We start from the raw sequence: 13,450 nt of genomic DNA, 5'->3' as shown, positions 1-13,450 counted from the left end.
TCCAGATAAGGTCACATTCACAGTTTCCAGGTGGGCTTGAATTTTTGGAGGATATATTTAACCCAGTACCAGACTTAGCAGTCTAAGGAAAAAGGAGGTATAAAAGAAGAAAATGGAAGTAGAGACTTTATTTGTTTATATATCACAGATACTTTAAATGATGATGTATATCATATGCGTTTATTAAGAGAAAATGGAATATGGTTTAGTAAAAACATATGTTTATGCATTTATAATGAATTTTTTTCCCATTTAAATGTTTACAGTACACATTGAATTCACAGAGAGCTGGGTTCTGGGCTGATTACAGGCAATTGCAATCCTGGAGTGTTTCCAAATCTCACATGGTCAGTAGCCTCATCTTCATTGCCCACCAAGCCAGACTAGAGTGCCCTTTCTGTTCCCTGGCCCATCCTTCAGAGAAGACACTAATGAGGTGGTCAAAAGAGAAAGGCCACAAGAAGATGCAAAATGCAATGTCTGAGCAATCAGAATAATTAGCCTTTGAATTATTGAGAATGTGAAGAATTCTTGACAATATAATGATTCCAGTAAATCCCTTCCAATTTTCTTCAATTCAAAATCAATTTCAAATTTACTTGTCTTACCATTAAAGATGACATATTTAATATGAGGGAGTTTAAACAATGACAACATACAATCCTTTTATGGTAGATCTGTTGCTAAGCCCTCAGACTATAAATCAAACATCTTAAGACATGATTTATGTTCTTTTGCATATTTTCAGTCCTTGGAGAATTTTCATTGAGGGAGAATTTGCTTTTGTAAAATACAAGTAAAACTCATGCTCTGAAATGTTAGGCTTTTCCCTTTGATAGGTCAGACCCCAATTGAGTGAGTATGGTCTCCATTCCATAATTTATATCTCCTCCCTTCCTTCCTTCCTTCCTTCCTCCCTCCCTTCCTTCCTTCCTTCCTTCCTTCCTTCCTTCCTTCCTTCCTTCCTTCTTTCCAACCTCCCTCCTCCCAACTCCCCTTCCTCTCCCCCTTCCTTCCTTCCCTTCTTTCTGTTTCTCTATCTCTCTGTCTATCTTTCTTGCCTTCAGGGACTACAAATAGTCTTACAGTGAGAGCTTGAAAGTCCTTCAGTGTGTGAGTCTTTTCCTAAAAGACTCCAGCACACAGAATTCAAGCTTTGCATTCTAGCTTTGCATCCAGAAAATAGTAACTATGTGAGGTGATATACATGACAATTAGCTTGATTGTGGTGATCATTTCACAACATACTCATGTATCAAAACATCAAGTTGTATACTTTAACATATGTAATTTTTATTTATCGATTATAATTCAATAAAGCTGAAAGAAGGGTAAAGCTCATTCTGTAAGTTCAAGTGCAGTGTCTAGAATCATGTGCTTAGGTTCCCAAATGGAAGGAGTAAGAAGAAGTTAAAAAAAATAGGCTTGTCCAAGATCACTCAGGGAGTTCAGGGCATACCTGAAAGTTGGGTAGAGATTCTTTCTAGCTGGATCCTTGGGTGAATTTTATAAATTTCACAGCTTGCCAATTCAAAAAGTTGCATCCTAGGTTTAGAAGCATTGCATGAGGTCCCCTCCCTCCTGTCCACGCAGGCTGAGAAAAGCTGGACTTAGTTCTTCATTTACCCCCTCAGTCGGGGATCTCCTGCAGCTACAGCTCACAAACCTACAAAGGTCAGCCCTGGGTCTGACTTTCAGGACAGACTTTCTTTTTCACTCTTCATGTTCTTTAGTTTTGCTTACTAGTCCTTACTTGCTGTGATTTCCCTGATAGAGGCAAGGCATTTTAGATGTTTGGGAAATACCAGTTGCTTATATTTATCAGTAACCATTGAGCATGTGATTATTCAGCAAGTGTCATGAAGGGACTAGGTACAAGGAGTCCATGGAGCCCAAGGGTTATTAGTGGAGACTGGCTAGGTTTGGATTTTGACTGGCGCCACCCCTTCTAGTTGTAAGACTTTAGATAAGTTATGAAAAGTTATTATTCCTCTCCAGAAAGGCAGATTTTAGCAGCCCCAAATAGGATTATATGGATTAAAAGGGTTAATACATGTAAAGATTTTTTAAGTGAAAAAAAGTGTCTGGCACACACCAAAAATTAGAATGAAGTGTAAAAGCAATAAGACACTTAGACACTCATCATAATGAACATAGCGTCTCATGAATCCTACCTTAGATATTTTGGAAATAATTATTGAGTAATCTCCAAGGATTAGTAACTGATTTTACTAATGGCACAGAGGAGAAATCAATGAGACAATGTTTGCCCCGACTAACAACTCTTTCTTCATTCATGAACACACAGTTATAATTCTTAAATCTGATTTTGGCAAGTCTAAGTTGAATATATTTGATGCTCAAGCAAAGAACGTATCCGGGGGTTTGTACACTAATTCCATTAGAAATAATATAGTATTTCATCTGCCTCCAGTGTATGTGTGTGTGTGTGTGCATGTGTATGACAGAGACAGAAGGAAGGGAAGGTGGGTAGAAGGAAGGGGGAGGGAAGAGCAAGAATGAGAGAGAGAGAGAATTTTGAAGGTCTTATTCAATTTCTCTTTTAATCTCACTTAAAGTGAATGAGAGAGGCTTCTGAATTCTTTCTCAGGGAGAAATAACTTTGACCCTGCTGATAATCTCTGTACTCAGCCCGTTAATTTTACACCTAAAAAGGTCATAAATATTTTCCAGAACTAAATCTGAGAGGATATTAGGAAGAAAAGTTTCCATTAAGATAAAAATCCAAACTCTTTTATCACTTAAAGTTTTCATTTTTTGTTTGCTTGTTTTTGGAAGTAAATACTGTGATCAGATCTATGGATATCAAGTTTCTCCCATGAAAGACTGACCTATAAATCTGCATGATTCTTGCAGAAGCTGCCAACTGCATGCCAGTATAACCGCTGAGTATCCCCCAGGGTGGAGCTCACTGCTGAGGCTCTCCACCGACCATTATTATTCTGGAAAACCTTCTAAGGCTCTGGGTCCAGCCTTCATGCCTGTGGGCTCAGAGGATCATACGGGTCAGTATGCCCAGCTCAGATTCTATCTCTATGACAGCTTTACATGGACTGACCTGAGGGCTCTCACCTATGGGCCAGAATGCTAATTTTTTCATTTGCACTAAAAAGAGAACTGTCCTGAACACGGGGAGGCTGACAACTCCATGACCTGAACTGTCCTCAACTAATGGCAAATTGTTTTGGAATGCTAAATAATCAGAAGGTGACTTGGTGGGTTTGAAATGAGAATAAAGGAAATCTCTTTCCTTACATGGAGGGTAGACTCCAAGAAATGGATTTCCTATGTCAAATGGAATGTATTTGACTAAAAGCACTGTATGAAAGGATATCTTTTCTATCCTCAATGAGCATTGAGAATCCTAATTATTATTATTATTATTATTATTATTATTATTATTATTATTTAATTCGAGAGACTGGGAGAGAGTGAGAGAATACGAGCCAGGGGAGGAGCAGAAGGAGAGAGACAAATAGGCTCCGAGTTGAGTGTGAAGCCCAAGGCAGGGCTCAATCTCAGGACCTTAAGATCATGACCTGAGCTGAAACCAAGAGTCAGATGCTTAAAAAACTGAGCCACCCAGGTGCCCCTTAATTTTTTTATCTTAAAATTGTTTTTTAAACAATTTCAACTTGTTATAACTTAAAGCAATGATATATCACAACACATCTATCATAATGGCTGAAACAATAACATGACAACACCAAATGCTGGCAAGGATGTGGAGAGACTGAATCCTCATACATAACTGGTGGGAATGTAAAGTGGTATAGTCAATCTGGAAAACAGTTTGGCAGCTTCTTATAAAACTAAACATGCAATTACCATATGACCCAGCGATTGAATTCTTGGGCATTTATCCCAGAGAAATGTCACACTGCTACTGAAATTACACACATATATTGAGTTGCAGTGATGTTGCCAGTAATTATTAATGGAAAAAACTCAATCATAGAAACTGAATAATAACAATTTCATAAAGCAAAGACAAAAAGGTGTGTAACAGATGTAGAGAAAATTGTCCAAGGGAATGTATACCAAAATATTAAGTTGTTATTGGGCAGGCAAACGGTAGGTAATTTCTTTCTGTTATTCTAAAATTGTTCTGAATTACTTAGATAAAGCAAAATAAAATTTTTTTTATGTATTTCAAAAGGAGCATTTTTTGATTATACATACATTCTAAAAATCTTTCCTAGATTATTTTAAATCATCATTAACATTAAACATCCCACTAATGTCATTATCTTTTTTCAAATTAAACTTTTTATTTTGAAATAATCATATAGTATAGTCATATGCAAATATAAGAAGTAATACTAGGGGATTTTGAGTACCTTTTACAGAATTTCCATTAGTGGTAACATCCTGCAATATTGTAGCATATCACAGCCAGGATATTGCCATTGACACAATCTGAAGATCTTATTTATTCAGATTTCCCTAGTTTTACTTCTACTTCTGTATATGTGTGGATTTCTAATTTTACTACATATAGATTCATGTGTCCACCACCCCTATTGTGCTACCCTGTTATAATCACATGCATCTTGCTCCTACCACGCCTATCATAATCTCAAAATCCTGGCAACCACTAATTTAATTCCTATTCCCATAATTTTGTCATATCAAGAACATTATATATATATGTATAACATATATAAACTATATATACTAACTATATATATATAGTTATACAACTATATATATAGTTATACACAATTGACCTTTTCAGAATGGCTTTTGTCACTCAGCACAATTCCCTAGAGACTTATAAAAGTTATTGCTTACATCAACTGTTCATTCCTTTTTTGTTGTCGAGTAATATTCCACTGAATGGATGTACCACCTTTTGTTTATCCATTCATTCGCTGAAGGACAGCTGGGCCATCACTGCTTTTTGGCTATCGTGATAAAGCTATTATGCACATTTGTATACAGGGTTTTGCATCATCATAGTTTTTTTTCAGTGAATAATTATTGGTAATGTCACTGCAACTCAATATATTTATCTCTATTGTGTAATTTTAGTAGCTGATTGAAACTGTATATATACATAATATTTCTATTGTGTATATATATCATATGTAAATTGTGTTTATATATACTATATATAAACAAATAAAGAAACATATATGTATATTATATATGTATATACAATATACACACTTTATATATATTATATACACACATATATTTATTTCTTTACAGAGGAAGAATTGGTAGGTGGAGTAAGAAACAGGTTTACAACTGGACACCGTCTGGTCTGACATTCCAGTTTGGCTATGTACTGACTGTATAATCCTGAACATGTCACTCAGCAGTTGAAGTCTCAAACTTCTTATCCACGACCTAATTACAGTGGCAAATTTGTCCTAAAGGTACATAGAATTTGGTACATAGTAGGTACTCAATCATGACTGCTGTTTTTGGAGGTCAGAACAACAAATTCATGGGTATCCACACAGCAACAGTTTTGTGTTGTGTTAAGAAGGCCATCGATTCCCAGAACAGCAGCGTTTGGCCATTGCCAGGCTGAGTCATTAGGAGATTACTAACAAATGAAAGGCCACTGAAATCTCTGTGCAGTTCTGTTCATAACCCACGGAAACGTTTATTCCCATTTTGGCAGCATGATTTAATGATTTTTTTCCAGCACGCACCACATGTAGACGCAAACAGTTTTACTTCATTCTTAGGGTAATTACTGAAGGTTGACCGCCTCCTTGGAGAAGTTCACTTCCAGACGTTTGATAGGAATTTCTGTTGATTTCTCTGGTGTCTTCCACCTCGGTTCAGGACTTCATTAAGTCTCCTGTAGAATGTTCCATCAGCCTGCTAACCTATCTCTACACTTTCCCCAGATCAGTCTGCAGCACAGCCAGGGTACAATTTCTAAAAATAAGGATTTTTCTTATTTTTATTATGCAGCTTTTGATATTTGAAACAATTATCCCAGTGAATAATGAGATGTCCTGCAGGATTATTGTTTGCAAAAAGAGGCTTGTGAGAATTGAACAGAGATGAAATTGACTTTGATGCTTACTTAGAGTGCTTTACTCCCCCATAATGCAGAGTAAAAAGGTCCAAGCCCACTTTGTAGGGGGAGGGATGAACAACAACTCAGGACATAGTGGGTTGGGGTGGGGGAATGCTTTCTGGGAAGATTGATCTCCTAAAACATCACCTTTTCCAAATCATCTCTAACTATTCTGTTGCATAGATAACTGTGATATGCTTGGTTAGTATGAAACATTGGGGGAAGACATGAAATGTAGAGCATTTCTAAGTGTGTATAAACAGGTTAGGACACTAGAGGACAACAACAAAGGACAAATACGTTTTGAATATTGACTTTGAGCAGCTGCTTTCCATATGCTGTCTCATCTAATCCTAATAGTGATTTTTTAAAATATTTTATTTATTTATTCATGAGACACACACACACACACACACACACACAGGCAGAGACACAGGCAGAGGGAGAAGCAGGCTCCATGCAGGGAGCCTGATGCGGGACTCGATCCCAGGACTCCAGGATCACGCCCTGGGCCAAAGGAAGGCACTAAACTGCTGAGCCACCCAGGGATCCCCATCATAGTGATTTTTAAAAATATTTTTATCTATTCATTGAGAGAGAGAGAGAGAGAGAGAGAGAGAGCATGAGCAGGGGAGAAGTTCAGAGGGAGAGGGAAAAGCAGACCTCTCCCTGAGCAGGGAGCCCAACACAGGGCTGGATCCCAGGATCCTCGGGATCATGACCTGAGGTGAAGCAGATGCTTAGCTGCCTGAGCCACCCAAGCAACCCTCACCCCACCCCATAGTGATCTTACAAAGCACATACTCTCATCCTTCCCGTGAAGACCAGAATGTAGAGGCTTGGAGATGCGCAGTAACCTGTCCCAGAAAATTTCCCTGGCAAACGTACAACCCAGGACTCACTTAACCCCTTGACATTATGCTTCCCTTGGCTTCTTACCTCACAGTAGTAGGCATCTAGTCCTTATATGTGTAAGTTTTCACAGTAGCTTCATCCCAATGAATATTTATTGGATGTTCATAGTCCATCCAATAGGCTTTTCCTCTCTCCAACGTTTAACGTTAAATAGACATTGCTTGCTGTTTCCCCTCCTGTATGCCTATTTTCTCAATGCAATGGTGTTAGCAGCCTGCCATGAAATGTAGGTAGGAGCAGAAGATGTGAACTTAAAATTCTAGAATGTACAGAGAGGGCAGCTGCATGGGGCATTTGAGATCATCTAGTCCAAATACTCAAACTTGAAGCAGACATTTCAATATTTTCTCCTGGGCACCATAAACAGTTAAACTAATTAGTTCCACAGTGCACATAATAATGACTAAAATACAGAACCAAATTAAGTAATATTTTTCTTTAAAGTTTCTTAGAAACGTTGAAGTTATATTCTTTCATAATGCACAAATCTGTGATCTGAGCCACAAGCATAAATTTTCATTAGTTCGACAAACTATAGAAATGACCTCATAGTTCTTTTGTTAATGACCATTTCTTTTTTTGTTTTTTGAAAAATATTATTTATTTATTTATTTATTTATTTATTTATTTATTTATTTGAGAGAGAGAGAGAGAGGAGGAGAATATGAGCGTGAACATATGCAGGGGTGAGGGGAGGGGCAAAGAGGGAGGGAGAGGTGGAGGCAAAGGATCCCAAGCAGACTCCAGCTGAGCTTGGGAGCCCAACCTGGGGCTCAGTCTCCCCACCCTGATATCATGATCTGAGCTGAAACCAAGATCAGACACTGAAACAACTGAGACACCTAGGTGCCCCTGACCATTTCTTATTTGTTGTGTGATCTTTTACTATATATGATTAATAATACAAGACAACTGGCTATAAATTTAAAGAGTATAGGAAAGATTTATGCTTATTTGCTAATAATTTTCTACCTCCCACCTAGTACCCCATACCAATATAATAAGGATCAAGCAAACAAAGAAAAACTTCTACAATATATTTAGTGATCGATCATTGTAGATCATTAATGTCCTAGGCACATAGTCAAATTCTAGTGGAAACACAGACTACTTTACCCAATAATCTCATTTTAACTGTGCAAAATGAGGGCTAGATGAACACTGAAATGTTCTGACTTATGAAGATGATTACTACTGGTTTTAATCCTCTTATTATTTTTCAGGGGGAAAAAGATACTTTGAGAGACTACATTTTGGGGTTCTTTGCTGGTAGGAAAGGAATGCTTGAACCTTTTCTGCCCTATGTACATGCACTCACACACACACAGAGTTGTAACTACTTAAAGAACAGTTTATGTTTTTCTTTCAAAAAAGCAAGGTGTGTTTCTTCCCAACACAATTTGGAAAGTGATCAAAATATGCCAACAATAAAAATCATCCTTATTTTCCTACTAATTTTATCAGTAAATTCACTTTGGGCAAAAATGATGGAAATTAAAAAAGAAAAAAAAAAGGAAAGGTCTTTTACAGTAGGTTGTAACCATACTAATATTCGCCAAAATTTCAGGCACTTTGTCAAAAAGTTATGCCTATAGTATATGCTTTTATTTAATGTTTTTACTTATATTAAACAGGATCTTTAGAAAGGGAAATAAAGCCAGTTATAATGACACAAACACCGAGTTTCAGTCTACAAATCTCTCCACTTGAGAATTAACCTCTGTGAAAGATAAGCTTCTCGTTAGTGACCTCATTCATCTGTCAAATACCCAAAGATCCACTGCACAGTCAATGCATGTTATCTTTTCAAATTAAATCCTCCTGTAGTGAGACTGATAAAGATGATTTAAGGAGTTGGGAAAACATGATTTTATCTTTGTTTCCTACATTTTATTGAAATGAATGTACTTCCTCTTCCTATTTTCTTTTTATTTTCAAGCACCATGGTTTAAAGTTGATTAAACACCATTATTAAGCTAAAGTACATGTAAATGAGAATAGATTTTCTTCTGGGTGGAAATACTTTTAATCTTCAAAGAAGTACTTTCTGCTACTCAGATCCATCTGAGAAGACTGAGAAAAATCTGGCTTCTTTCTAGGAAGTCAGAATGAGGCCCAAATTCTGCATATTCCAGGAAAGAGCTAGGACAAAGAAGCCAGTGAAATAGGTGGCCATGGTGTCATGGAGACCTGGATCTGGGGAAAAGAGGAGGTTTGGTACCGGGGAAGCCTTCTGATGGTCAGTCATTGGAATCCCTAGAAACTCCTCTTCCATTAAAAAAGTCAGCAACGGAACACTTGGGTGGCTCAGTGGTTGAGTGTCTGCCATTGGCTCAGGGCATGATCCTGGAGTCCTGGTATCGAGTCCCCCATCAGGCTTCCTACCTGGAGCCTGCTTCTCCTTCTACCTATGTCTCTGCTTCCCTTTCTCTGTATCTTTCATGAATAAATAAAATCTTAAAAAAAAAAAAAGATGGTCACCAACAAGTTATATAATCTGGTTAATTCGTTGTCATTAATTACATTAAGGCATTAGTTGTCTAATTCAAAACAAGGGAGCTTCCGTAGAGACAGAGTCTTCCATGGTTAAAGCTTATTCAGGACAACACTTTACTTATTACTAAGGGGCCAGGCAATCTTCAATCTATGGAGGAATATGTCTTTCAGAACCAAAGGTATACATGGGATTCTTGGTAGGAAGGCTAATTGCCTGGACTACAACTCACCAAGACCCAAGATTATATGAAATCTTACCCTGTCACCCTAGGTAGTGTCAGATAGCATCACCTGTTGGAGCTTGTGAAGCTGAGGTAGATTTCCCAATTGAGCTATGTGACAAGTAGGTAGGTATGATTACCACAGCCAATCTTTGAAAGAGAAGTTACCATCCTCTTTATAATTCTGAGAAAGTAGATATGGGGAGAAGCTGATAGAGCAGAGTTTTTTTTTTTTTTTAAGATTTTATTTATTTATTCATGAGAGACACAGAAAGAGAGAGGCAGAAACACAGGCAGAGGGAGAAGCAGGCTCCATGAAGGGAGCCTGATGTGGACTCGATCCTGGTTCTCCAGGATTAAGCCCTGAACCAAAGGCAGGCACTAAACAGCTGAGCCACCCAGGGATCCCAAGAGCAGAGTTTTAACTTCAGAATGAGAGCTCTGTGGGACAGGGTGACATCAAATGCTAGAGAATCAAGCCAGGCAGCAACAAAGCCAAAGGCAGAAAGTATAACCGAATTGGTTGACGTGATGTCTACTTAATCACCCTTCTCATCTCAGTAGAGGCAAAGTAACCAAAGACAGAAGTGAAGCAGAGATAGAGGAACTAAGTAGAATGAAGCTGATTCATATTTTTCTGCAAAACAAAACAAAACAAAACAAAACAAAACAAAACAAAAAACCCTCTTCTTTATAATGACTCTATAGAACAAGTGGGGGGTAGAAAGGAGAAGATAGTTCACTGTCAGCAAAGGCAGACTGCAGGAAACCACAAGCCACAAGAGAGGGGGTGACATCTTATTCCAGGTTGAATATTTGAATGAAGCATTCATTTGATCCAAGTACTGGTTGGAAATATTAAAATTTGTGTTATTCTTGTCTGAAAAACAACTGTAGGATTGCATCACTACTTAAGAATGAACTTGAAAAACTTGTATGGGATCTACTCAAACTTCCATCCCAGAATGAGAAAAAAATTATTTCCACGTAACTCAAGTTAAAGTCATGGTGGGAGATGACAAAGTGAAGTTGTGTTTTGTTGTATTTTATGAGTTTTCATTAACAACTGTTAGAAAAGGAGGAAAGGAATGAAAGGGAGAGAAGGGGAAATGAAGAGAAAGAAGGAAAGCATATAGATGAATTTTCTTTGTTCCTTATCTCACATGGATTCAAACTGAGCACCAAAGGATTGACTTGTCAAAAGTTTCAGAGTATATCTGTGAGATCTATTTTATATCCTAAATTCTATTCTATATATCTGTGGTATCCAGGATAGTGTTCACATCCTCTTAAACCTTAATCTTATTTTTCTCATTCTGATTCTATTCAGATTTTAAAGAATAATACTTTAAAGGAAGCCAGAAATAAATAACATATGGGAATTCAGACTTTCCATTTTCTTCCCCAATCTTCTCTATGACTCATAATTTTAAAACCATCCCAGTTTAAAATTCAGCTAAGCATCAATGAGCTATTAAATATACTCTAAAAGTATCGGAAACTAATTCTTCCAGCTGGCAAGAAACCTAAATATACCAAATTAATAGCTTAGTTCTTCCCAGGAATCTATGGTACATTAACAACAAAACACGCTTACCGAAAATGTAGTTTGGGGGTATTGGAGAATTATCCCAAAGAGCAGTGCTGTAATTATAATTACGAATTAAAATAACAATAGTTCCTCTGAGGACAAAAAAAACAAACAAAACAAAACCCTCTTTTCTGAGAATTTGTTATGATTTCAGTCTGAGCCTAAAAGTTTTCACCCAGAGTCAAAGAGAAGAAGAAAGGAGCAGTTTATTGATAATAAACTAGGAAATGAATTATAAGAAATGCTCAGAGCTAAAAAACCAGATGTACAATTACCAACAGAGAAATTGGGAGAGGAGGAACTTCGCATCCTCACTATGTATTTCAATCAGCATCAGATTAAGGAAGAAATTCGAGATGATAGATGGGCCAATAGGTCAAACACTAGTGGTTAGTCAAATGTTATTATTAAGGTACTACCTTATGACCAGTTCCGAGTTAGGGTACTACCCAAGGAACAGAAAGAAAAGACCTAATATTTATGCTACTGAGGAGCCTATAGGCGAGTCAGGAAAAAATGAAGCTCTATTTATAGTTTAAGTCCTTGATGAAAGGTTAGGCTGTGTGCCAATCAGATAAAATGCTGTGGGAATTTGGGGAGATAATGAGAGCTGGTTAAAGAGGCCAAGAAAGACTGACATAGTCAGAGGGGGCTGTTTGAAGTGTTGTCTGGTTTGAAGAGTGGTTACAGTAGAAGAGTAAACTACTTTGTTCAGTCAGGGGCTTGGAGGTTTTAGAGGATCTGATGTGGTCACTGCCTCACCCACACCCCTAATCTCAAAAGCACAGAGGAAAGTCCCTGATGCTGAATTCCACAGGTTCTCTTCCATTTCTACATTATCCCTGCACATCCGTGGATCAGGTTTAAACATAACAAAGCCCTTTTATAGCCACTCTTTTATTTACCCTTAGGCCAATTCTGTGTCCACTGGGTGAAGTGAGGGCCCAGGGAACATGGTATCTGGCATCGCCCAATGACTTAGGTGTCAAGATGAACTCAGTGGCGAATGTGGGGGATGGGGTTGTTCCTCGTGGCTCCAAGACCACTGAGAGAGGCGAGTTCAAGTCAGCAGCCACACACAGCACTTAGAAAGCTCTCTGTAAAGACCTGGATGCAATTGCCCTGTCCCAACACCTGCAAAAATAGTAATCCGCTGATGAGAGAGAGAGAGAGAGAGAGAGAGAGAGTGTGTGTGTGTGTGTGTGTGTTTACTTACGTGACTGGTTAATATTTGCAAAAAATGCCAGACACACATATGTATGCTCATATAAAACTGTCTCTCTAGGGTCACTTCCAATAATAGAACATACACATTTAATTAAATTATGGCAAGTCAACTGCCATTTTTTACGGTAGATGCCTCCAGGTTTTAAAAGGCTTAGGCAGGAAATCAGCCACAAGAACTTGTATGCGGATGACACAATAGAATTATTTTCTTCTTGGTAGCCACCACGCTACTTGACAAATCCCACTGCACTACCTGCTACAGCTTCTGAATGACAAACTTAGATTCCTGATAGTAAAAGTTATAGAAAAAAAAATAATTCATTCAGAGCATGGTAAGGAACTGCTTGTGCAGTACACAAAGTTATAATTTGAAGCTATTAGTGTAATTAAGATCTCCATAGCACTGTCATACATACTGAGAAATAGCCACTTGTCCAATGAGGAATATTCTCCAGCTCATTCTATGCCAGTTAGAAAGCAACTGTGTGTTCTTAATAATGAGGAAGATATGCCCATAGTTTCATACTGAAACCTATGATCCTTCTCTGCTCCTCTACACATTTCTTGCATGGGTAAGCACCCTATACTCCTGCTTTCCCACGAGCCACCCCCAGTGTCGGCATGACCTCCCCCAAGCTTGGAAGTCACTCTCTCTCTCTCTTCCATTCTTTCCCAAAGCTGTCCCTACCTCCAAATTCTTGCAAGATCAGCCCTGGCACGCCAGCCCTGCCAACTACACATCCCCTAGCTTCAATTTTCCTTCTGCGGATGTCAGTTACTTGTGTATACCTAGATGCCATCTCTCTGGCTTTCTTGGGGCTCATACCCTATATGCTTTCCTCTCTTTCAGCTCTAATCATCAAAATTCCTTTCTCTACTAGATGCTGCCTCTTTGGTGGTGCAGTGATCTGTTTTATGCTGTGTCCTGTCATGGAC

The 13,450-nt window shown here is 38.1% G+C and overlaps 2 long non-coding RNA genes across 9 annotated transcripts in view; one reads left to right on the top strand and one right to left on the bottom strand.

Moving 5' to 3' along the window:
* Nucleotides 1-13,450, bottom strand: part of LOC144281223 (uncharacterized) — a 49,116-nt gene that overhangs the window by 1,365 nt on the left and 34,301 nt on the right. The gene's annotated exons all lie outside the window — the stretch shown is intronic.
* The window catches only part of LOC144281222 (uncharacterized), a 68,229-nt gene that overhangs the window by 25,225 nt on the left and 29,554 nt on the right, over nt 1-13,450 (top strand). For 4 of the 8 annotated variants that reach the window (XR_013349734.1, XR_013349735.1, XR_013349732.1 and 1 more), the window contains 2 exons: nt 2,878-3,026; nt 5,236-5,405. The exons of the other annotated variants lie outside the window; for them this stretch is intronic. This is a non-coding gene — a long non-coding RNA (uncharacterized LOC144281222). The remainder of the gene's footprint in view (nt 1-2,877; nt 3,027-5,235; nt 5,406-13,450) is intronic. 8 annotated transcript variants of the gene reach the window in all.

The sequence above is a fragment of the Canis aureus genome, chromosome 12, assembly GCF_053574225.1.
Source record: "Canis aureus isolate CA01 chromosome 12, VMU_Caureus_v.1.0, whole genome shotgun sequence".
In the NCBI taxonomy this organism is placed as follows: domain Eukaryota; kingdom Metazoa; phylum Chordata; class Mammalia; order Carnivora; family Canidae; genus Canis; species Canis aureus.
The sequence above is the reverse complement of the archived record's forward strand: the minus strand, read 5'-3'. Positions and strand labels throughout refer to the sequence as shown.